Source organism: Canis lupus, chromosome 4 (assembly GCF_011100685.1).
Source record: "Canis lupus familiaris isolate Mischka breed German Shepherd chromosome 4, alternate assembly UU_Cfam_GSD_1.0, whole genome shotgun sequence".
NCBI classification, from domain to species: Eukaryota; Metazoa; Chordata; class Mammalia; order Carnivora; family Canidae; genus Canis; species Canis lupus.
In genome coordinates, this window is record NC_049225.1 from 65,724,810 (window position 1) to 65,749,742 (window position 24,933).

At 37.2% G+C, this 24,933-nt stretch overlaps 1 protein-coding gene across 1 annotated transcript in view; it reads left to right on the forward strand.

Annotated features, from left to right (window-relative positions):
• HCN1 (hyperpolarization activated cyclic nucleotide gated potassium channel 1) overlaps positions 1-24,933 on the forward strand; it is a 386,694-nt gene that overhangs the window by 28,655 nt on the left and 333,106 nt on the right. The window lies entirely within an intron of this gene.

Here is a 24,933-nt window from a genome sequence, read left to right on the forward strand (position 1 = left end):
ATTTCTGCCCAGCCTCTCAAACACTTCCACACTTGATATATTGGCATCTTTTATTTCTCTTGTCTCTTTCGTTGCACCTGTCCAGATCTCACCTGTCAGATATAGCTTCATCAACCCCTTCCCTCTTCCTTCGAAGCAGGTGTGTTACATATTTTCTGTTGTCAACCACATTTGCAGGAATTCATCACAAAGCTCAGTAGCAATTTTTGGCTGGGCCTAGAAAAATTAACCAGCTGTTAAGATCAATTATCCAGTCATTCACACTCATTTCATCACTCATTTCACTTTTGTGCGTATGGTTCTTAAACTAGCATCACTGCTCATCACCCTTTTGTTGGGTAAAGAACTAAGCCATGCCCATAAAGATGAATGTAGTCTTTATACACATTCTATGTGAAAACTTTGGGAAAGTTTAGATTGTCCAAAGGTACATTTTCAAGATTTGGCTGGTATGATAGCTATTGAAGTGTCTGTAGTATCATATGTGAGAGATTATATTTTCGGGTCAGAAATTTTCACCCATAAGTTTTAATAATTCAATTAATTTTAAGGTCAGTGTTCTGCCATTTACCTCATATTTTCCAGTGAATATGGTGATTTTCAATAATTCTTGGGAGTAGATAGAGAACAGTAACATTATCACTAACCAAAACTACCTCTGTTTATCTTAATACAACTACATTTTAGTTGAATCATATGATCTTCCAATGCTTGCATGCTAATTCATTCATTCCATCATTCATCAATACAACAAATGTATTTGGAACACCTGCTATCTGCCAGAAATAAGTCATATGCTGAAGCTATAGCCTTTGTATCTACTCCCTTTGGGACTTTCCTAATCCTTTTTTTCCATCTGAAATGCTGTCTCTGGCCCCACATCATTGTCATCTATCAAAATTTCTGAATCAGCTATGTGTCATTTTCCTGCAGTTTCCTCTAGTCCCCTGAATGAAGTTCCCTGAACTCAGGTACCTCAATTTCCTTCTCTCCTGAATTTCCAGAGTGCTTTGTTTATGTTCTTAAATTGTTATGTGAATTGATCATGTTGTACCTTGCATTTTGGTCATATTCATACATCTTATATTTGTCATGATGTCTTGCAAAGTATAAAAGATCAAAAACATTTTTTTAATTAAAATATTTTTTTTTTGGTCTGAGGTGAGAAATATACACTACCAATACTATGTTTAAGTGAATTATTCAAACACAGCATTTCACACTGATCAGTATAATTACATGATGACTTGTCCTCCCTTGGCTCAGGTTATTGAAATCTAGCTTAATGACAGATAATGCAAATATGTGTTTATTCCTAAAACTGAATCTTGTGAAATATTCAATTTTCATTTTAGATAAACTTTACTATCACAATGATGCAAGTAAGTGGCAGAGAAATATATTACTAAAATATGTAAAGAGATATATGAACTAAATGTATAGAACTATTTTGGATTAGTCATTCCATTATTCTTGGAAAGATGTTTCTTTGTACTCTCCGTGCCAAGCCACCATCTCCTTCACTCAGAGATTTCCATCCCAGTCTCATTTCCTGGTTCTTATTCTTATTGCCTAAGAGTGGACTTGGCTCATGACCATCACTTTGGCTCTTTCCTCCTTTCTGTCTATATAATTTCTCCCTTGGAGGACTTATATTCTCCCATCAGTAGATTTAGTTTTCAAATCTATGCAAAAACTCTTAAAGTTGTTTCCCCAGCCCTGGCATCTCTTCTGAATTCTAGAATAGTATAGTTCCAACTGTCTTCCATCATGCGAATATGAAACATATTAAACTCATTACATCCAAAATGGAATTTATAATCTTCCCCATCTACTGCAAAGCTTCCGTGCTATCATTTTCTAGTTTCTCTGGTATAAGTCACCATTTCGTTGGACTCTCTTAGCTTCCTTCTCGAATCCAGACAGTACCACATCTTAGTTTTCCCTGAAAAGGATTTTTTTTACTCCCTTCTTTTCTGCCTCCCCAAGTTAGTTTTCATATTAAATTTCTTAAAAATTGCTTCAGTACCCTCAGTTTCTAGCCCTGACATACACATATCTCCTATAAAGTAAGACTCTTAGGTTTGAGAAGATTCTTAGAGCCTATCTGGGTTCAGTCTCTACAAGGAAGAATATAGATACCTAGAGAGAGGCAATTTTCTCAAGATTATAAGGTCTAGGTAATACTGAATACCTGAAGTTAAGCACTTTGAATCCAATCTAATATTCTTTCTGCCCTGTCACACTCATATTTTTAAGTAGGATTTTTCTTTTTTCTAACATCCAGAAATTATTTTGGTCAATAGTAAACACAAATATGACACAAATATTGCAGGATAACAGCAGACTAATTTTTCTATAAAGTTATTTTAAAGTAAAGAGAAAAAAATAAAGAACAATGAAGTTGGAAAATATTAAGGTAAAAGGCCAAGGTTATGCTTATTCAATAAGACTCCTGCTACTCAATAGAATGCTTGATTGCCTGCTAATATCCATAAAGCTTGAAACTAAATAAATAGATATCACTGTCCAAATGATGGATCTGTTATCTAGGATGCATTTTCAGTAGTACATATTTAGGGGGGGGGGGCAGAGTTAAGTACATAATTTTGCATTTGTGATGTTCTATTTTGAGAATTAATATCAATTATTTTCTATAAAGACACTCTGATGCATATAATGAAAATTGTGCTATAGCCATCGCATAAACCATATTGCTTTTTTGGTGTAAAGATACTAATAACTACAGATCAAAATAAATATGATGCATAGATTATACTGGAAAGAACTCTAGGTTAGTTATCAGGACTAACAACTATCAGTCTTAGATGCCACTGCTTAGCTGAGTGATTTGGACTAAGTCACATACCATTTTGTTTTAGGTTTCTCATCTTAAACATAGAGCTAGTAAAACATTTTTGGATGTCTCACAGAACTTTTGAGTATATACAATGAAAATGATTACTATGAAAATACTTTATGAATACTAAGTTGTTTTATAGCAATTGAGAAATAGCTATTATCTGTCAAACTCCTACAATGTCATAGTAGTTTGACAACCAAGTTGAAGGGTAGCAAAATAGAGCTATAATAATGATTCATATTACCAGTATTAGTTCCTAGAATTTCACCAATTTAGAATATTCTAGAATGTTTGTATTAATAACTTTCAAACCACTTTATATTGATCCTAAATTTCCTTTAATACATGTTTTACAATTTAATTTGATATGAATTTGTTAATTGCATCAATCTCCGCTAGTGTTTTTCCTATGGTATGCTTGACACTGTACTAATATTTAAAATGTCTCAAACCATTGTTATTTTTCTTGATATATATTGGAAAACTCAGTAGTTTTCAATGTAAAGGGGTTTGTCATTCTAAAATAATACCTTTATTTCTTTTAAAATCTGGCATATAAATTTTACTCAGAGAAGTAATATAAGACAAATTGCTCTGAAACAAAGTTTTCCCTTGGATTTAAAAAAAATTGAGTATAGTTGACACAGAATGTTACTTTAGTTTCAGGTGTACGACATAGTGATTCAACATCTCTATACAATATGCTATGCTCACCAAAGAGCATTAGCAGCACAGATGGTGTAGCTACCATCTGTCATCATACAATGTTATTACAATATCATTGACTCTATTCCCTATGCTGTGCCTTTTGTTCCAACAACCTATTCATTCCAAAACTGGAAAACTCTGTCTCCTATACCCCTTCACCCATTTTGCCCATCTTCCTTCCTCCATTTCCTCTAGCAACCATCAGTTCTGTTTTTATAGGTCTGGTTCTGCTTTTTGTTTGTTTATCCATTGTTTATTCATTGTTTTGTTTTTTTAGATTCCACTTATGAGTGAAATCATATGGTATTTATCTTTCTCAGTTTGACTTATTTCACTTAGCATAATATCCCCTAAGTCTATCCATATTGTCAAAAATGGCAAAGTCTCATCCTTTTTTATACTGCATAATATTCCATTTTATATATCCAAACATACATATACAAACACGCACATGTACACACACATACCAGGTCTTTATCCATTCACCTATCAGTGGACACTTAGATTATTTCCATACCTTGGTCATTGTAAATAATACTGCAATAAACCCTTGCATGTTTAGTAAACAGTATGAAAATAGCAGCTTCTACCCTGGACTAGCATAGGTTTCTGGGAAGATTGCAGGCCAGATCTCAAACCAACCACTCAGTAACCTCAGGGACTCATGATGTTTGAAATATATCCTTCTAAACATTCTTAACCCTGTGGCTCATTTCTTGAAGGTGATTGGGGTTTATAAAACTAGCCAATATGGGTTCCATGGCTCCTCTTCTACCCTTGTACTGTGGTTAAACTAAGTCCTTATTTATTTATAAGAATGTGTGGAATCTGTTCACATTTATTCAGAATTTTAATCTAGTTACGTTTTATGTATTTAGTTTTTAACGTCTTTTCTCAGAAGTTGGGCTTCCTATTTCTTTAATTATCTTTCCCTGCTATTCTTTTCTGGACATCTTTCAGCTTATCCACAGTTTCATGATATCAAGGTCCCCAAAACAGAAATATTCAAGAGATAGATATTTATTTACTGAAGTTATAATACAGTACCTTAATTTGTTAAAGGCTTGAGTATTCATGCATTCATTTATTTAGCAGATATTTAGAGTTCACTGTAGTTGCAGACACTGTATTAGATAGTGGGGGTATAGGGCACCTAGGTGGCTCAGTGGTTGAGCATCTGCCTTTGGCTCAGGGTCCTGGTATCAAGTCTCACATCAGGCTCCTGCATGGAGCCTGCTTCTTCCTCTGCCTATGTCTCTGCCTCTCTCTGTGTCTCTCATGAATAATAATAAAAAAATCTCTTTAAAAAAAAAGGACAATGGGGATATAATGAAAAGTAGACATACGTAGGATTCCTGAGTACAGTATATCTACTGTGGTTGGAGAAATAGACCTTAGAAAAATTGCTCACACACATTTAAAAATACAAAGTGTGTGTGTGTGTGTGTGTGTGTGTGTGCATAAAGGAAAAGGTAAGGTACTTAGAAACTGTATGACTGGGGCACTTGGCCAAGTGTGAAAGTTATTTCTTCATTCATCAATAAGGGGTAGTCATTGCCTTCTATAAAAATACCAAGGGAAGGCTTGTGAGAGCTTGTGCCCACCCAAATATTTTTTTTGCAATCTCCTATGAAGTGTGACTAAGTATCTTTAGGATATGTTGCTATTTTTTTATTGACCAGTAGTTACAACTCTAAGCAAAAGCGGTCTGCTGGCTTTTACTCAAATCGCAAATTCCTCTTCCACATTGCCAATTTGCCATCCCCTCATTCCCACCCAAAAAGATATTTTGGAGGTGCCACTCTTTGCCCCTGGATTAGGTTTAATACATTCTAAGGTTCATGTGCCACTCAGATTCAGAGGAAAAATAGGAGTGACTGTGGCCCAGAGACTAGGATTGTGCTAGTGGATGGAGAAAGTAAAGAAAAGAAGAAAGGGGTGAGAAGTATTCCAGGCACTTGCAGGGAGCAGTTGTGCAGAAGAAATTAAGAAAAGGAGGCACAAAGGACAAGTAATTAGATTAGCCTGTCTAAAGCTCTGTGAGCAGGTTGAGGATTAGCGGGAGAAAAGGTCAGAAAGATTGGGTAGGAATGTAAATTAAGATGTTTACATCGATTTTAAATTGCCAGCAGTTTCAGCATGATTTAGTTCTCATGAACATATTTTATAGGTTGATACTTCTCTTGTAATGTTTTGTTATATAACACCATATGGGTTTTGAAATAATGACCTTTGAGTTAGTAATCTCAAAACACGGCAAAATAATTATTTCAAGAATTGCTGTCTTTGACACATATATAAGATCTGTTCTTAAGTCTTTTTTCCCCCCAAGTATCTCTCTGATATCAAGAAAACTTGGAAATTTTATTTCTTACAAGTTTTCTATTTTTGTTATTTGCTTTTTTTAGCTATTGAAGAAGTTAAACACACAGCCTGTCACTTACCTGAAGGTGGAAGCCACATCTTTTAAAAATGAACTGAAATGTACAAGTCACAAAAACCTCCTGCAGAATTTAATAAATTAATAATTAGCTTTAAAATTTCCTACAAGGCATGGGGCTACATAAAAAAGCTCATGTAATTCCCGCCTATTAATGGGTTTCAGTTATCTGTGGTGCAACATCCCACTGTGGATAAATTGTATGTTAAAACAAAACAAAAAATGATCTAATTGTCATTGAATGAAGAAGGAAGGGATGAAGGAAGAGGTGCCTAACATATTTCTAGTTACATCTATTTAGAAACATACATATATGGAGACTGAATTGCAGTATTCATTCGATTTGTTTGTAGGGGACTGAAAATTTTTATACTGGCAGTTCTGCTTAAAATATGCCTGAGTGTTTGTGTGAATTGCCCAGACAATTAAAGAAACTTGGTCCTTAATTCTTAAATATTCCACAGTAAATGTTACTCTGCCCACACACCCTCGATACTTGTTACAGACCTGGAAACATATGCTCCTGGTAGAAACACGTTCTTCCTTGACACAGCAGCCATTCTGCTCCTTAGGTAATATGCAGCTGCCAGTGGGTGAAAACTTCAATGTAGTTCAAGTATGAAACAACATCTTTAGTCTTGTTTTAGGGGAAAAAAAGTAAACTTAATGGAAGTAATATTTCTATTTATCTATGAGAATCTAAAATCCATGGACATGAATAATTTTCAACTTCAAAAGTTGTTTGTTAAAATAAATAAGTAGGTACTGATTATTTCTAAAGGTATTTTGAAGAAAATATGGTACTATGAAATTTATAACTATAAGCAGAATTATGTTTTCAGTTGAGCTTTTATTTGATCATACACTTAGCTGTTCTTGATCATGATACCTTGTTTCAATTAGGAAAACAGGTATTTTAAAATATACGAAGCAAAAATGCTTGATGTAGCCTTGGATTTGTTTGATATCACAACAGCTAAAGCATTAACTAAAAATGTAAATATGCCACCAGACCTTATAGCTTTTATGATATTTAATCCCTCTAGCTCTACCTCATGTCTGTTTCTCTTGGTTTCCTAGTAGCAGCCTAGAAACTATCACAGCTTTAGCACTCAGTGAATGTACATGGCGTTGTGCACACCAACACAAGTTTTTGTAGTGTGTAAATAAAGTATCAATCACTGGTTCTATGAAATCTTGCCCAGTTCTTGTCCTTCCCCCAAGGAAGACTTGATCTCTCTCCTTGGTGTATTCTAGGATGCTCTATTCTATCATAGAATAATATTTTAGAAAGTACTATTGTTTATCTTTCCTACACTTGCTTTTTTAAACAAGCCTTTTTATTTTTTTTAAAGATTTTATTGATTTATTCATGAGACACACACACACACACAGAGGCAGAGACACAGGCAGAGGGAGAAGCAGGCTACATGCAGGGAGCCTGACGTGGGACTCGATCCCAGGTCTCCAGGATCAGGCCCTGGACTGAAGGCGGCGCTAAACCACTGAGCCCCTGGGGCTGCCCCCTACACTTGCTTTTCTTGATGACTGGGGCTGTATCTAATACTCTGTATGCTTAATGACAAGCCTAGTAAGCAGTATGTATTTGTTGATAAATTGCTTGTGCTGTAAGTAATACAACTTCAGGACCTCCTCAGCAAATGCTCTCTTTGAATTTCTTTAAAAATAGTACTTTTTAAAATGGATGACCAACTTTTTTCCTCTTTTGGAAACTTATAGAGTACTTACAGTGTGCTATTTATGAACATGTCTTGAACCTTCTCCCATCTTATTTAAGTACAAGCTTTCATTTTCCTATTAAGTCGGAAGTTCTTGAGGTCAGAATCTGTATGTAATTTGTTTGCATTTATTTTTTCTTTATTTTTTATTTATTTATTTTTTGTTTGCATTTCTTAGAGCGCTTAGGACAGTACCTACTATGTAGAAGGTAGCCAATTCATATCTGTTGTAATTATTATGAGGTAACCATCTGGAGGAAATATTTGGTACTAAATTTGACCTTTACTTTCCAAATGCCTTTTTGCCTTTAGAGCATTTGAATTGAGTTTGGTTTATACACTAGTGAAATATCTTTGTAGGCCAAGTTAGAAAGAATTCAGAAATCCTCTTTGAAATAGACAATTTCATAGCTCCTTTATTTAGAAGATGTGTATTACTGTATAGGAATAGGGACACATGAACTATCATGTTTATTCTCTGGGAATGTAGGTAAACTCTCAATGGCTTCTGTATTGAAAGGCACAGAAACCAAAGACTAACCATTGAGACATAGTTGTAGCACCCTAGTATACTCCCTTTAAGAGCTTGGAACTTCCCTTGTGAAAACAATTTTGTTTTCATTTCAGATAGGTAACCGGTTAAGGTGGGTGCCAAGTGTGGCTATGCTGCCCTACTATGCTACCAAGTGTGGGAAAGTTTTGCTTTGTATTAATATTGCTCTTAAATACTTGATTTATTTATTTAAGCATTGAAAATGGTGGAAGGAGTATAAACATGAAAGTTGTTCATGGGTTCAAAAGCAGTTTTACTCATTTCTTCCCTATAAGAATTTCAGAATGTCCCTTAGTTGGATAGGTTTCAGTTTCCTCTTAAATTTGGATAATGCATCCAACCTCTGTTTTCAGTATCAAATGAGACAATGTTTACAAAGCACCTGTTATAAATGTTACTTATACTTTATTGCCCTGATGCTGCTTTCCTTTTTAATACTTAATGAGGTAAATTATCATACACAGAAATCAGGATCTTGAACACATTCAAGAACTTCCATAAAAATGTAAATATTTTGCAGACTTGGGCACACAATAATGTGCTTTGATACTGATTTTGAACCTTTTTGATACTCTCATGCTGGAGCGATAATGCAAAAGATCTGTGTGGCTTTGGGAACTTAGGCATGAATGAGGAGGATAAGGTTTGTTGGGATTTTTTTTTAAAGATTTTATTTATTTATTCATGAGAGACACACACAGAGAGAGAGGCAGAGACACAGTCTGAGGGAGAAGCAGACTCTATGCAGGGTGATCGATGAGGGACTTGATCCCCGGACTCCAGAATCATGTCCTGGGCTAAAGACAGACGCTCAACCATTGAGCCACCCAGGTGTCCAGTTTGTTGGGATTTGAAGAGTAACAAGAAACACAGGGAAGTGACCTATATTATTAGCAAAAATGATATGGGAAGCTTCATTCTTGTCACACAAAATCAAATGAAACTCGTGAACACAGGAGAGTGAGTAGAGAGATAGAAGTTTATTAAGTAAAGATACAGAGAACGCTCTCAGGAGTGAGAAGGGTCTGGACAGGGTTGTCACTGTGGGCTTGTAGGGTTGATCTTTCATTGAAAGCCAATCAAAGACCTACATCTTATAACATATCTATCGATACCACCATTGAGTAAGCATTAGTGATATAACATCTTTAATGGCTTACTTCCTTTTCAGGGTCTGGAAATTCTTTGTTGGTCACAGGTAGCTGTTATACAAGACTCCACCTCTGGCATCTGGGATGGATGCTCTGGTCTATTTATCTCTGCTTTGCTTTCATCTCCACATTTTTGGGATTTCTGTGAGCCTATTTCTATGGCCCCCTACCCAGCCCTGCCTAGAAGTCAGTAATTCATCTCTTACATACAATGCCCAGTGTTCATCACAAGTACCCTCCTTAATATCTATAATCACCCATCTAGCCCATCCCCCACTCACCTCCTTCCATTAACCCTGTTTGTTCTCTGTCATTAAGAGTCCCTTATGATCTCATTTAATTGAACTTCAAAATTAAAGTGTCCTCAATGTTTGTGTAATGAGACTATCTATTGATAAGATGCTAATATGGAGTTTCTTTTAGCCTGTCCTTGGAAATACTTTAAAAAAAAAAAAGTGGACATCAACTTAATGAATTTTACACTAGGGTGAAGGTGCTAGAACACATTTTGGTTGACATGATCACTGAGTATATTTATACTTTCCTTAAAGGAATGAAATACGGAGAGTCACAGTAGAGAACAAAACTTTTAAAAATAAATTTATGGTAAATCAAACAAAAATACTAAGAAGCTAAGAAATAGTTTTAGATTGGACTTTTCTAAGTTAAGCAGTAGGAGCTATTTTATATATTTTGTACTCACCTTTTATAATTAAGAATTTTTGTTCTTATGGAAAATCTATATGTCACCATAAAGATAGAAAACTGCAGCGTAGAACTACTTAATCTTCAGGGAGTTCTTTCCCATTTTGTTTAGATTTACAAAAATAAAATTTCATGTGTGACATGAATTAGGAGTCAATAGGTGTTTTGATTCAGTAGAATGAAAGTTGTGGCCTTCCTCTGAAGTAAATTTGAATAATATAATGAAAATACCCTGAATGACATTTTTCTTCCTGTTGTCTAAAACAAGAAAATTAGAATAGTTAAAAAATATACATCTAATCCTACTACTCATGCATGAATAAAAAAGGCTTATATTTAATATATTTAAATATAAATATATTTAATTTCCAAACTATCTAAAGGAAAAAAATGGTCATATACTTTAATTAAAATCTTATAATGTTGTAATAATCTCTCCATTAAAAAAATTATTTATTTATTCATGAGAGAGACAGACACACACACACAGAGGCAGAGACACAGGCAAAGGGAGAAGCAGGCTCCCCGCAAGGAGCTCAATGTGGAACTCGATTCCAGACCACGGGATCACAACCTGAGCCAAAGGCAGACACTCAACTGCCCGGCCACCCAGGCATCCCTGTAATAATCTATTCTTAACATACATGTGATTGATATGATTGGTCATTGGGAAATCAGAAGTACTTATACTGTAGCTAGTTAATTTAAATATAAAGATTGGCATATAGTTTAGCTAGGAATAAGTGCAAAAGCAGTATTTTCAGACATTATTTATTAAATGGTCTATCAAATTATTATTGACACCATATTTTGGTAGGATATTCTCTGTTCATTAGTAGGTGCTCTCAAATGCTGAAAGTCACATAGAGAAATTGAGATAGGAGTTAGAGGCTGGGAGATGAACCCCAGAGGGACATATAAGTTGACCATTGCAGTTGCAGAGGGAAATATACAAGTTGATTTTTGGGTTTGGGAGAAGGAAATCCCAGGCATTTGTTGTATAGTGGCATAAACAAAGAATCTGGAAAACTGTATTTTTAAATTTAGCTAAGGACCATTTTTTTTTATGTACAAAAAAGATAAATTTCAAGATATAGAATTGGAACACACTAGATATTTTGAATGATTACATTTCATTTTGCAAGCAATAGGAAAGTCTGGATATAAATAGAAAGTAATTTACTAGGGCAGGTAGAAACGGGAAAATTAGTAAGCAGAATAATGATATAATAAAAACTTCATAAAGGATGTTGGCAATGGAACAAAACAAAAAGCTGAATATGAAAACTATTGTATTAGAAGGAATGTAAGGCTGGGCAAATGATCAAGTGCCAGAGCTGGGCTGACAGAGTAATCAGGGATAATTTTTAAGTTTTATGCCTCATGGCTGGCTGAAAGAAAAAAAGGGAAGAAAAAAAAATGAAGAAGGAGAAACTGCTACCGCTATGCCATGCTATAATAAATAGAAATAAAAATATTGGGAGAATTATTTTTAGGTTATAAGGTTAATTGGTTTGGATTTCACCTTATTGAGAGATGGCTGTTCCATTGGGATTAATGATGGTGAATAGAGTTAGAAATGTGTAACTCCATCTCACAAGTTAAGGACAGTAATAGATTTAAGAATCACTTACGTGAGCATATTCACTAAATTGACATATTATGTTCACATATTAGCATTTGGGGGTTGATGTGACCAAAGAAGAGAGTGATGAAGGGCTGGGAAGCTGAGTGAGATGATCACGTACCTACTTTAATGGAGGGAGAAGAGTCAGGAAAGGTTGAGGAAAATAAATTTCTGCTAATATATAGATATGAGTGAGGAACTATGAAAATGCAGAATCACAGAAACCAAAGGTTTGAGAGTTTCAAATAGTAACTCAAAAGTTGTAAAATACTGATGGACCAATATAAGGCCATTAGGGTTGGCAGCGGAAAGGTTAAGTGCAATTACAGAAGAAGGAGGGAGGTAGAAAAACATCTTTGCTTTTGCCTGGATTGTAGGAATTAAATTCCCATACCATTAGCTCATTTTAATATGTAATATTAACTAAAATATAATGTACCTCCTACCCATCTCATATTTTCATTGGGTAAATTGCTATATTTACTTGAAAACTTCCAAATGTCTTCAAATATGGTTTAACTTAGTTTTGTCCATAAGTTAGGCTAAACTTTCCTGCATCTAGGTTCTTAGCAAGGTTTTACTGTATTAAGAAAATTAGCATTTAGTGTATTTTCACTTCAAATTGCCTATATTTGAATTATATATGTTTTCTGATATCTTCACTCCACACTCCCCATAGACAACCAATGTGGCCTTGCAGGACATTAAGGCATTAGACCAGCAGACCTGATCAAGAAAACTTCTTTGCAAAGCCTAGAAAAGACATACATCCTATACAACATCAACCTTAATATGAGTGGTCTGTAAATAGTGAGGCTATATGGTGACGAAAGATGTCTGAGAGCCCTTCAGACCAGAGTTCAGGTATTGGCTGCTTGAGTTTTGATGTGGTGAATTGCCACTGATGGTACTATAAAGAGGACATAGCATTTATGAGAAGGCACTTCATTTCTCAACAGATCTGTGCCAAAAATGGGTGAAGGGGAGTGAAAGTTACAGGCTTCCAGTTATGGAATGAATGAGTCACAGGGATAAAAGCTCCAGCATAGGGGGTGTAGTCAATGGTATTGTGATATCATTGTATGATGCCAGTTGGTAGCTATGCTTGTGAATATTGCATAACAGACTTGTTGAATCACTGTGTTGTATACTAATGTAACATTTAGTTTTGATGATATTCAAAAGAAAAGATAGGTATCTAATAATCAGGCTATTGGACTTTTGATAATTAAAACAGTTTTAAATAAAATTTGAAAAATAATTGCAAGGATTGTGTGTTTAATAAAAAGCAAATTCAGCTGGGAAATTATTTATTTATTTATTTAGATTGATAAATAATTTGGTTTATAAACTGTCCAATTTATGGTTCATATCCAAAAATATAATTTTAAGCAACGAGTCTTAAGTGAATAATAGGACAGGTTCAGATAATTTGACTTCAACCGAAGGTAAAATAGTAAGTACATATAAATCGGGTATCATTTCCAGGCTACAACCAGAAGTTCTTTCCTCAGTTCCATTTAACAACAAATATTTATTTCATCAGAGCAAGGGAGAAGAGAATCTTTCACTCCGTAGTTAGACACATTGGAAGACATGCACCTCTAGTTATGAAATGTGGTAGTTTTTAAATTTCTTTAAGGCAATAAGCTAGAAATATTTGTCATCAGATTGTTTCAACTACTAAAACTACTATAAGTGAGTAGGAAAACCTGAAGGATCTTGGAGAACTCTGGTTGGGGAGGGGGAGGTGTCTTTATTTACCACAAGCCTTAGAGATATGCAAGTGGAAAGAAAAGAAAGAAAGAAAGAAAGAGAGAGAGAGAGAGAGAAAGAAAGAAAGAAAGAAAGAAAGAAAGAAAGAAAGAAAGAAAGAAAGGAAGGAAGGAAGGAAGGAAGGAAGGAAGGAAGGAAGGAAGGAAAGGAAAGAAAGAAAGAGAAAGAAAGAAGAAAGAAAGAAAGAAAGAAAGAAAGAAAGAAAGAAAGAAAGAAAGAAAAAGAAAGATAGATGATTGAATTTTCATTTCCTCGAAGTTTAATATCATGGACGAATCTTTACAATGCTACTTTTTCTCTTCTAAAAACTCACAGGGGTAAATGGATTTTTAACATAAAAAATAATTTGTCTATGAAAAGTAACTATTAGTAATTAAACTTATAGTGATTAGTGATACAGTAATTATAATTGAAATACGTTTATTTTGTCTATTTTATCCACTTTGAGTATAAGGTAAAAATGGTTACCTAGGTGATTACTGTAATTGTCAAGACTGTCGTTTCCCAGTGAGTGCCCTCTCTATTTTGCTGGTTTTTTAGAGAAAATTTCTATATATAACAGGTTCTGTACACTTTGCATACATCATTGCACGCAATCTTCCTGCAGAGAAACTCAGAGTAGTAGAAGAAAATTGAAGTTCACAGCAGTTAAATACCTTACCCAAACCCCTAGAGCTAATGGAACTAGGATTTGAACCCTAGTCTGCCTTTAAAGTCCAACCAGAGGGGGGAGGGGCAGGATGGCGGAAGAGCAGGGTCCCCAAATCACCTGTCTCCACCAAATTACCTAGAAAACCTTCAAATTATCCTGAAAATCTATGAATTCGGCCGGAGAACTAAAGAGAGAACACCTGGAATGCTACAGTGAGGAGAGTTCGCGCTTCTACCAAGGTAGGAAGACGGGGAAAAAGAAATAAAGAAACAAAGGCCTCCAAGGGGGAGGGGCCCCGCGAGGAGCCGGGCTGAGGCCGGGGCGAGTGTCCCCAGGACAGGAGAGCCCCGTCCCGGAGGAGCAGGAGCTGCACCGACCTTCCCGGGGGAAAGGGGCTCGCGGGGAGGTGGAGCAGGACCCAGGAGGGCGGGGATGCCCTCGGGCTCCCCGGGACAGTAACAGCAACTGCGCACCCAGGAGAGTGCGCCGAGCTCCCTAAGGGCTGCAGCGCGCACGGCGGGACCCGGCGGGACCGGAGCAGCTCGGGGGGCTCGGGCGGCGGCTCCGCGGAGGGGGCTGCGCGGCCCCGGGAGCAGCTCGGGGGGCTCGGGCAGAGGAAGAGGCTCCGTGCGGAGGGGGCTGCGCGGCCCCGTGAGCGCGAATCCACCAGCGCAGGCCCCGGAGCACAGGGCGCCGGGACACAGCCCAGGATCCCGCCTCCCCCCGGGACAGGCAGAGGCCGGGAGGGCCCAGGACAGCGAGGACGCTCCTGCCCCAGCTGAGCAGATCAGCGGCCCCGCCCCGGAGCCTCCAGGCCCTGCAGACGGAGAGCTCCGTGGTTACTGCGGGGGCTGAATCCAGGTTTCCAGAGCTGGCCCCGCCACTGGGGCTGTTCCTCCTGCGGCCTCACGGGGTAAACAACCCCCACTGAGCCCTGCACCAGGAGGGGCACAGCAGCTCCCCCAACTGCTAACACCTGAAAATCAGCACAACAGGCCCCTCCCCCAGAAGATCAGCTAGACTGACAACTTCCAGGAGAAGCCAAGGGACTTAAAGTACACAGAATCAGAAGATACTCCCCGGTGGTTCTTTTTTTTTGTTTTGTTTTGTTTTGCTTTTTGATTTGTTTCCTTCCCCCACCCCCTTTTTTTCTCCTTTCTTTTTCTTTCTCTTTTTCTACTTTTTTTTTTTTGTTTTTTTCTTCCCTTTTTTTCTCTTTCTCTTTTCTTTCCTTCTTTCTCTCCTCTCTTTTTCTCTTTTTCCCAATACAACTTGCTTTTGGCCACTCTGCACTGAGCAAAATGACTAGAAGGAAAACCTCACCTCAAAAGAAAGAATCAGAAACAGGCCTCTCTCCCACAGAGTTACAAAATCTGGATTACAATTCAGTGTCAGAAAGCCAATTCAGAAGCACTATTATACAGCTACTGGTAGCTCTAGAAAAAAGTATAAAGGACTCAAGAGACTTCATGACTGCAGAATTTAGAGCTAATCAGGCAGAAATTAAAAATCAATTGAATGAGATGCAATCCAAATTAGAAGTCCTAACGACGAGGGTTAACGAGGTGGAAGAACGAGTGAGTGACATAGAAGACAAGTTGATAGCAAAGAGGGAAACTGAGGAAAAAAGAGACAAACAATTAAAAGACCATGAGGATAGATTAAGGGAAATAAACGACAGCCTGAGAAAGAAAAACCTACGTTTAATTGGGGTTCCCGAGGGCGCCGAAAGGGACAGAGGGCCAGAATATGTATTTGAACAAATTCTAGCTGAAAACTTTCCTAATCTGGGAAGGGAAACAGGCATTCAGATCCAGGAAATAGAGAGATCCCCCCCCTAAAATCAATAAAAACCGTTCAACACCTCGACATTTAATAGTGAAGCTTGCAAATTCCAAAGATAAAGAGAAGATCCTTAAAGCAGCAAGAGACAAGAAATCCCTGACTTTTATGGGGAGGAGTATTAGGGTAACAGCAGACCTCTCCACAGAGACCTGGCAGGCCAGAAAGGGCTGGCAGGATATATTCAGGGTCCTAAATGAGAAGAACATGCAACCAAGAATACTTTATCCAGCAAGGCTCTCATTCAAAATGGAAGGAGAGATAAAGAGCTTCCAAGACAGGCAGCAACTAAAAGAATATGTGACCTCCAAACCAGCTCTGCAAGAAATTTTAAGGGGGACTCTTAAAATTCCCCTTTAAGAAGAAGTTCAGTGGAACAGTCCACAAAAACAAGGACTGAATAGATATCATGATGACACTAAACTCATATCTCTCAATAGTAACTCTGAATGTGAACGGGCTTAATGACCCCATCAAAAGGCGCAGGGTTTCAGACTGGATAAAAAAGCAGGACCCATCTATTTGCTGTCTACAAGAGACTCATTTTAGACAGAAGGACACCTACAGCCTGAAAATAAAAGGTTGGAGAACCATTTACCATTCGAATGGTCCTCAAAAGAAAGCAGGGGTAGCCATCCTTATATCAGATAAACTAAAATTTACCCCAAAGACTGTAGTGAGAGATGAAGAGGGACACTATATCATACTTAAAGGATCTATTCAACAAGAGGACTTAACAATCCTCAATATATATGCCCCGAATGTGGGAGCTGCCAAATATATCAATTATTAACCAAAGTGAAGAAATACTTAGATAATAATACACTTATACTTGGTGACTTCAATCTAGCTCTTTCTATACTCGATAGGTCTTCTAAGCACAACATCTCCAAAGAAACGAGAGCTTTAAATGATACACTGGACCAGATGGATTTCACAGATATCTACAGAACTTTACATCCAAACTCAACTGAAAACACATTCTTCTCAAGCGCACATGGAACTTTCTCCAGAATAGACCACATATTAGGTCACAAATCGGGTCTGAACCGATACCAAAAGATTGGGATTGTCCCCTGCATATTCTCAGACCATAATGCCTTGAAATTAGAACTAAATCACAACAAGAAGTTTGGAAGGACCTCAAACACGTGGAGGTTAAGGACCATCCTGCTAAAAGATAAAAGGGTCAACCAGGAAATTAAGGAAGAATTAAAAAGATTCATGGAAACTAATGAGAATGAAGATACAACCGTTCAAAATCTTTGGGATGCAGCAAAAGCAGTCCTAAGGGGGAAATACATCGCAATACAAGCATCCATTCAAAAACTGGAAAGAACTCAAATACAAAAGCTAACCCTACACATAAAGGAGCTAGAGAAAAAACAGCAAATAGATCCTACACCCAAGAGAAGAAGGGAGTTAATAAAGATTCGAGCAGAACTCAACGAAATCGAGACCAGAAGAACTGTGGAACAGATCAACAAAACCAGGAGTTGGTTCTTTGAAAGAATTAACAAGATAGATAAACCATTAGCCAGCCTTATTAAAAAGAAGAGAGAGAAGACTCAAATTAATAAAATCATGAATGAGAAAGGAGAGATCACTACCAACACCAAGGAAATACAAACGATTTTAAAAACATATTATGAACAGCTATACGCCAATAAATTAGGCAATCTAGAAGAAATGGACGCATTCCTGGAAAGCCACAAACTACCAAAACTGGAACAGGAAGAAATAGAAAACCTGAACAGGCCAATAACTAGGGAGGAAATTGAAGCAGTCATCAAAAACCTCCCAAGACACAAGAGTCTAGGGCCGGATGGCTTCCCAGGGGAATTTTATCAAACGTTTAAAGAAGAAACCATACCTATTCTCCTAAAGCTGTTTGGAAAGATAGAAAGAGATGGAGTACTTCCAAATTCATTCTATGAGGCCAGCATCACCTTAATTCCAAAACCAGACAAAGACCCCACCAAAAAGGAGAATTACAGACCAATATCCCTGATGAACATGGATGCAAAAATTCTCAACAAGATACTGGCCAATAGGATCCAACAGTACATTAAAAAAATTATTCACCATGACCAAGTAGGATTTATCCCTGGGACACAAGGCTGGTTCAACACCCGTAAATGAGATACCACCTCACACCAGTGAGAATGGGGAAAATTAACAAGGCAGGAAACAACAAATGTTGGAGAGGATGCGGAGAAAAGGGAACCCTCTTACACTGTTGGTGGGAATGTGAACTGGTGCAGCCACTCTGGAAAACTGTGTGGAGGTTCCTCAAACAGTTAAAAATATACCTGCCCTACGACCCAGCAATTGCACTGTTGGGGATTTACCCCAAAGATACAAATGCAATGAAACGCCGGGACACCTGCACCCCGATGTTTCTAGCAGCAATGGCCACTATAGCCAAACTGTGGAAGGAGCCTCGGTGTCCAACGAAAGATGAATGGATAAAGAAGATGTGGTTTATGTATACAATGGAATATTCCTCAGCTATTAGAAATGACAAATACCCACCATTTGCTTCAACGTGGATGGAACTGGAGGGTATTATGCTGAGTGAAGTAAGTCAGTCGGAGAAGGACAAACATTATATGTTCTCATTCATTTGGGGAATATAAATAATAGTGAAAGGGAAAATAAGGGAAGGGAGAAGAAATGGGTGGGAAATATCAGAAAGGGAGACAGAACGTAAAGACTGCTAACTCTGGGAAACGAACTAGGGGTGGTAGAAGGGGAGGAGGGCGGGGGGTGGGAGTGAATGGGTGACGGGCACTGGGTGTTATTCTGTATGTTAGTAAATTGAACAACAATAAAAAAATAAAAAAAAATAAAAAAAAAAAAAAACACCCGTAAAACAATCAATGTGATTCATCATATCAGCAAGAGAAAAACCAAGAACCATATGATCCTCTCATTGGATGCAGAGAAAGCATTTGACAAAATACAGCATCCATTCCTGATCAAAACTCTTCAGAGTGTAGGGATAGAGGGAACATTCCTTGACATCTTAAAAGCCATCTATGAAAAGCCCACAGCAAATATCATTCTCAATGGGGAAGCACTGGGAGCCTTTCCCCTAAGATCAGGAACAAGACAGGGATGTCCACTCTCACCACTGCTGTTCAACATAGTACTGGAAGTCCTAGCCTCAGCAATCAGGCAACAAAAAGACATTAAAGGCATTCAAATTGGCAAAGAAGAAGTCAAACTCTCCCTCTTCGCTGATGACATGATACTCTACGTAGAAAACCCAAAAGTCTCCACCCCAAGATTGCTAGAACTCATACAGCAATTCGGCAGTGTGGCAGGATACAAAATCAATGCCCAGAAGTCAGTGGCATTTCTATACACTAACAATGAGACTGAAGAAAGAGAAATTAAGGAGTCAATCCCATTTACAATTGCACCCAAAAGCATAAGATACCTAGGAATAAACCTAACCAAAGATGTAAAGGATCTATACCCTCAAAACTATAGAACACTTCTGAAAGAAATTGAGGAAGACACAAAGAGATGGAAAAATATTCCATACTCATGGATTGGCAGAATTAATATTGTGAAAATGTCAATGTTACCCAGGGCAATATACACGTTTAATGCAATCCCTATCAAAATACCATGGACTTTCTTCAGAGAGTTAGAACAAATTATTTTAAGATTTGTGTGGAATCAGAAAAGACCCCGAATAGCCAGGGGAATTTTAAAAAAGAAAACCATATCTGGGGGTATCACAATGCCAGATTTCAGGTTGTACTACAAAGCTGTGGTCATCAAGACAGTGTGGTACTGGCACAAAAACAGACACATAGATCAGTGGAACAGAATAGAGAATCCAGAAGTGGACCCTGAACTTTATGGGCAACTAATATTCGATAAAGGAGGAAAGACTATCCATTGGAAGAAAGACAGTCTCTTCAATAAATGGTGCTGGGAAAATTGGACATCCACATGCAGAAGAATGAAACTAGACCACTCTCTTTCACCATACACAAAGATAAACTCAAAATGGATGAAAGATCTAAATGTGAGACACTAGACCACTCTCTTTCACCATACACAAAGATAAACTCAAAATGGATGAAAGATCTAAATGTGAGACAAGAGTCCATCAAAATCCTAGAGAAGAACACAGGCAACACCCTTTTTGAACTCGGCCATAATAACTTCTTGCAAGATACATCCACGAAGGCAAAAGAAACAAAAGCAAAAATGAACTATTGGGACTTCATCAAGATAAGAAGCTTTTGCACAGCAAAGGATACAGTCAACAAAACTCAAAGACAACCTACAGAATGGGAGAAGATATTTGCAAATGACATATCAGATAAAGGGCTAGTTTCCAAGATCTATAAAGAACTTATTAAACTCAACACCAAAGAAACAAACAATCCAATCATGAAATGGGCAAAAGACATGAACAGAAATCTCACAGAGGAAGACATAGACATGGCCAACATGCACATGAGAAAATGCTCTGCATCACTTGCCATCAGGGAAATACAAATCAAAACCACAATGAGATACCACCTCACACCAGTGAGAATGGGGAAAATTAACAAGGCAGGAAACAACAAATGTTGGAGAGGATGCGGAGAAAAGGGAACCCTCTTACACTGTTGGTGGGAATGTGAACTGGGCCAGCCACTCTGGAAAACTGTGTGGAGGTTCCTCAAAGAGTTAAAAATAGACCTGCCCCACGACCCAGCAATTGCACTGTTGGGGATTTACCCCAAAGATACAAATGCAATGAAACGCTGGGACACCTGCACCCCGATGTTTATAGCAGCAATGGCCACGATAGCCAAACTGTGGAAGGAGCCTCGGTGTCCAACGAAAGATGAATGGATAAAGAAGATGTGGTTTATGTATACAATGGAATATTACTCAGCTATTAGAAATGACAAATACCCACCATTTGCTTCAACGTGGATGGAACTGGAGGGTATTATGCTGAGTGAAGTAAGCCAGTCGGAGAAGGACAAACATTATATGTTCTCATTCATTTGGGGAATATAAATAATAGTGAAAGGGAATATAAGGGAAGGGGGAAGAAATGTGTGGGAAATATCAGAAAGGGAGACAGAATGTAAAGACTGCTAACTCTGGGAAACGAACTAGGGGTGGTAGAAGGGGAGGAGGGCGGGGGGTGGGAGTGAATGAGTGACGGCCACTGGGGGTTATTCTGTATGTTAGTAAATTGAACACCAATAAAAAATAAATTAAAAAAAATAAAGTCCAACCAATATCCTTTACAAATATTCTCTCTAAAGCAGGATGAATAGAAGGAGATGGATTTTATAATATACCAAACCAAGTGTCAAATCCAAAACTGCTTTTGTTTTCAGGCTATATAACCTCAGAACATGTTCCTAATCTCTTTGTTTCCTTTTTTAAATTTGTTACAATGTCTTCTATGTTATAAAACCCCTCAATTAGTAAAAATCCAGAGTTATATAAAATATAAGAAGTTATTTGCTGCATTAATGACTCTGTGTCTTATCAAAAAGGATTTATTTAAATATATCCATTGAGTGTATGTTTCTATTAAAAATTAAATTAATATATCTTTTAGTATTTGTTATCTTAGATGTTGTCTACATCACTGTAGAAGTTAAACAGAAGATAAAAATGCAATTTTGAACTTCAAAGAACTTAATCCATGAGCACTGCATAGAATGATTGAATCACTATATTGTATACCTGAAACTAATATAACATTTTGCATTAACTATATTGGAATTGAAATTAAAAACTTAGTAAAATTTTAAAAGAATTTAAATCCAGGAATGATGTAGAAAAGAAAAATAATTGGGCAGCCCTGGTGGCCCAGTGGTTTAGCGCCGCCTTCAGCCCAGGGCGTGATCCTGGAAACCTGGAGACCCGGGATCAAGTCCCATATCAGGCTTCCTGCATGGAGCCTGCTTCTCTCTCTGCCTCTGCCTCTGCCTCTCTCTCTTTCTCTGTCTCTCATGAATAAATAAATAAAATCTTTAAAAAAAAAGAAAACAAAAATAATTAGTAAACAAAAGGAAAAATAAGAACCATGCTGAAAATATATATTGCTCTGAGGTTTAAAAAAATAAGAAACTCAGGCTTGAAGGTAGATAGAATGCTAATAGGAAAAAGAATAAATAGACTGGAGGAAACTGTATCTCCTGTACATGTACCTAGGTGAGCCTGATGGCAAGGTAAGGATAAGTACTTTCTCACTTAAGAAATGATGTTCTTGCCATAATGTGTTAAAGAAGAGGCTGGGAAGGGAGGAGGAGGCTATATTATAGAGTGCCTTGAAAACAAGGCTGAGTTATTTTTACTTAATTAAGGGAGTCATTGATGGTTTTTGACCTGCCAAGTTATGTGTTAGATAAGTTGCTCTGGGATTGATGGGTAAAACTGGTCAGATTCCAGAGACAGGAGACTTGAGCTATTCTAAGCAAGAACTAGTTCTGCTGAAACTAGATATCAGTGGGAATAGAAAGAGGAATGAATAGGAAAGAGTATTCCATAATGACATGTATAAGACTTAAAAAATTGAAAATTAAAGAAAAGGGTGAGCCCCGAGTATTCAAGCAACATTTTCAGAACAGAGAGTCAAGAAAAGAAACTTGTGGGCAGGTAGGCAAGAGAGTCTCATGAGGTCAGTTTTCAGGAACATATTCTTTGCTGAAAAAAACAGAAGTTATATCATACTTTTAGAGTGGGTGACAACTGTATTTTCCTTGGCTAGATAAGGAATGAATCCATGTTAACTGAAGAAAGTGTTATATTATGCAAAGTCTATAACAAGATCTGTGTTTATGTCTGTAAAATAGAATCAGTGATACTTTAAAAGGAAATTATAAGGTTTAATGGAGCTTTATATTGATAATGAGATTTCTGATGGTTTCAGACCATAATAAGTACCACTAATAAAAAGCTATGGTGTGATAAAAATTATTGCTCCAACAATGAATAGATGGCACTTTATCCTCTTCATTTCTATTTAGTAAGAGGGATAAAATATGTTTTTTTCTTTAAAAATATCTTCTGTCTTAATGAGAGAAATATAAGGATGTCTGTAAAAGAAAGTATTTTTTAATGGGCTTCTGGCTGCTTCCCCCAAAATTGGTTTTCTTTTGGTAAGGAAAGGTACATGAATACTAAGTAGGCCACCAGCATTGTGTACCACAGTTTGTTAAATGCCAAGATTTATGATTTGCATATATCATTTCATTTAATCCGTAAAACTCTACACATTTAGTGCTATAATAATCTTCATTTTACAGATGAGAAAATTTAGGATTAGAGAATTTAAATAACTTCTCTCCAAATTAAACAGCTGGTAGGAATTTCTACTTGAAGATAGTTGCAGTGGGAATTGTAAAGGGCAAATGGATGAATACAACTTATACGTAGGTGTTAGAACCACAGTCTTGGTGACTGATCCGAATGTGAAATTGAGTAGATTTAAGGCCAGGAGTTTTCTAAGATTACTCCAGGGTTTCTGGCTTGCGAGTAAGGTATAGAGTTGTTCCATTCCCTGGCATAGGGAACATGTGAGAATTCTATACAAGAGGGGAGGTGATGAGTTTGAGCATATGCCTGCTGTGACGTGTGTGTGAGATTTGCATGAGGATAGATTCAATGGGCTGCTGATGAGGAGGTTAGGAGGCATAGAAGACAGGAATGGACCAGAGGTGGAACTTTTGGAATCATTAGTTACGAATTAATCATAAAGACATGGATGAGTGTGTGATATAGCTCAAGGAGCATGTGTAGAATAGAAGAGAAAAAGACTATGCGTGAAACCCAGGGGAATAGCCTTCAAGGGGAAGGCAGAAAGATGAGCTCACAGAAGAGACTGATAACAGTGTCCAGAAAAGTGAAAATCCTCAGGACACACATGGTTTCATTTTAGAGTTCAATGATGTCACTTCTTTGTGAAATAGCTATAACAGTATTGCGTCTCCTCTACATCTCTCCCCTATCCTTGGTGTATTAAATGGCACATTTTGCATTTCCATTAAAAGAGGAGGGGGATAAAAGAGAAGTTATGTCATTGAAATTGACAGTGCATGATATACGATTGACATGGGTATGTATATACTTGTCCATAAAGGTGTAGGTACGTTTTGACACAAAGACTGATGAAATCTTCAACATGAGAAACATTTATTTTTTTACATAATCCTGGGTGTTGGAGACAAGGGGAGAGAAGCCCTATTATAGTTCCTTCTTGCACTACTACTTTTATCCCAAGTCATTCATAATCAGGAGTAATAGTAACTGAAAGGTTTATGCAATTGTATACCTTGCCAAAATGTAGCTCAAATAGTCCAAATAGGAAAATTAATGTAAGATAAAGATATCTTGGTTAACAGAAATTTCTGTCATGGAAATTTATATCATTGGGGTACTTGGGTGGCTCAGTGTCAAGCATCTGACTTTGGCTCAGGTCATGATACCAGGGTCCTGGGATCAAGCCCCAAGTCGTGCTCTGCTTGGGGAGTCTGTTTCTTCCTTTCTCTCTGCTCCAATCCCCTGCTCATGCTCTCTCTCTTTCAAATAAATAAAATCTTTAAAAAAAAAAAAAGAAATTTACCTCATTTATACAACAAAACTGCCAGAGGAGTATACCTATGACTAGGATGAAGTAACTCATGATTTTGGAGACTATTTCATGATTATAGGGTTGTAATGGTTGATCCGCTTCTTCATTTTTATAAGTATACTGTAACAAATATAAGTAGTCTATTACCTAGTCAGTTCACTACAGTGTCAACAGATTTTAAATAAACTGCATGAAAATGATATTATAATAATCTTCAATGAACTTAATTATACTCTATTAAATATATTATACTATATTATATTGGT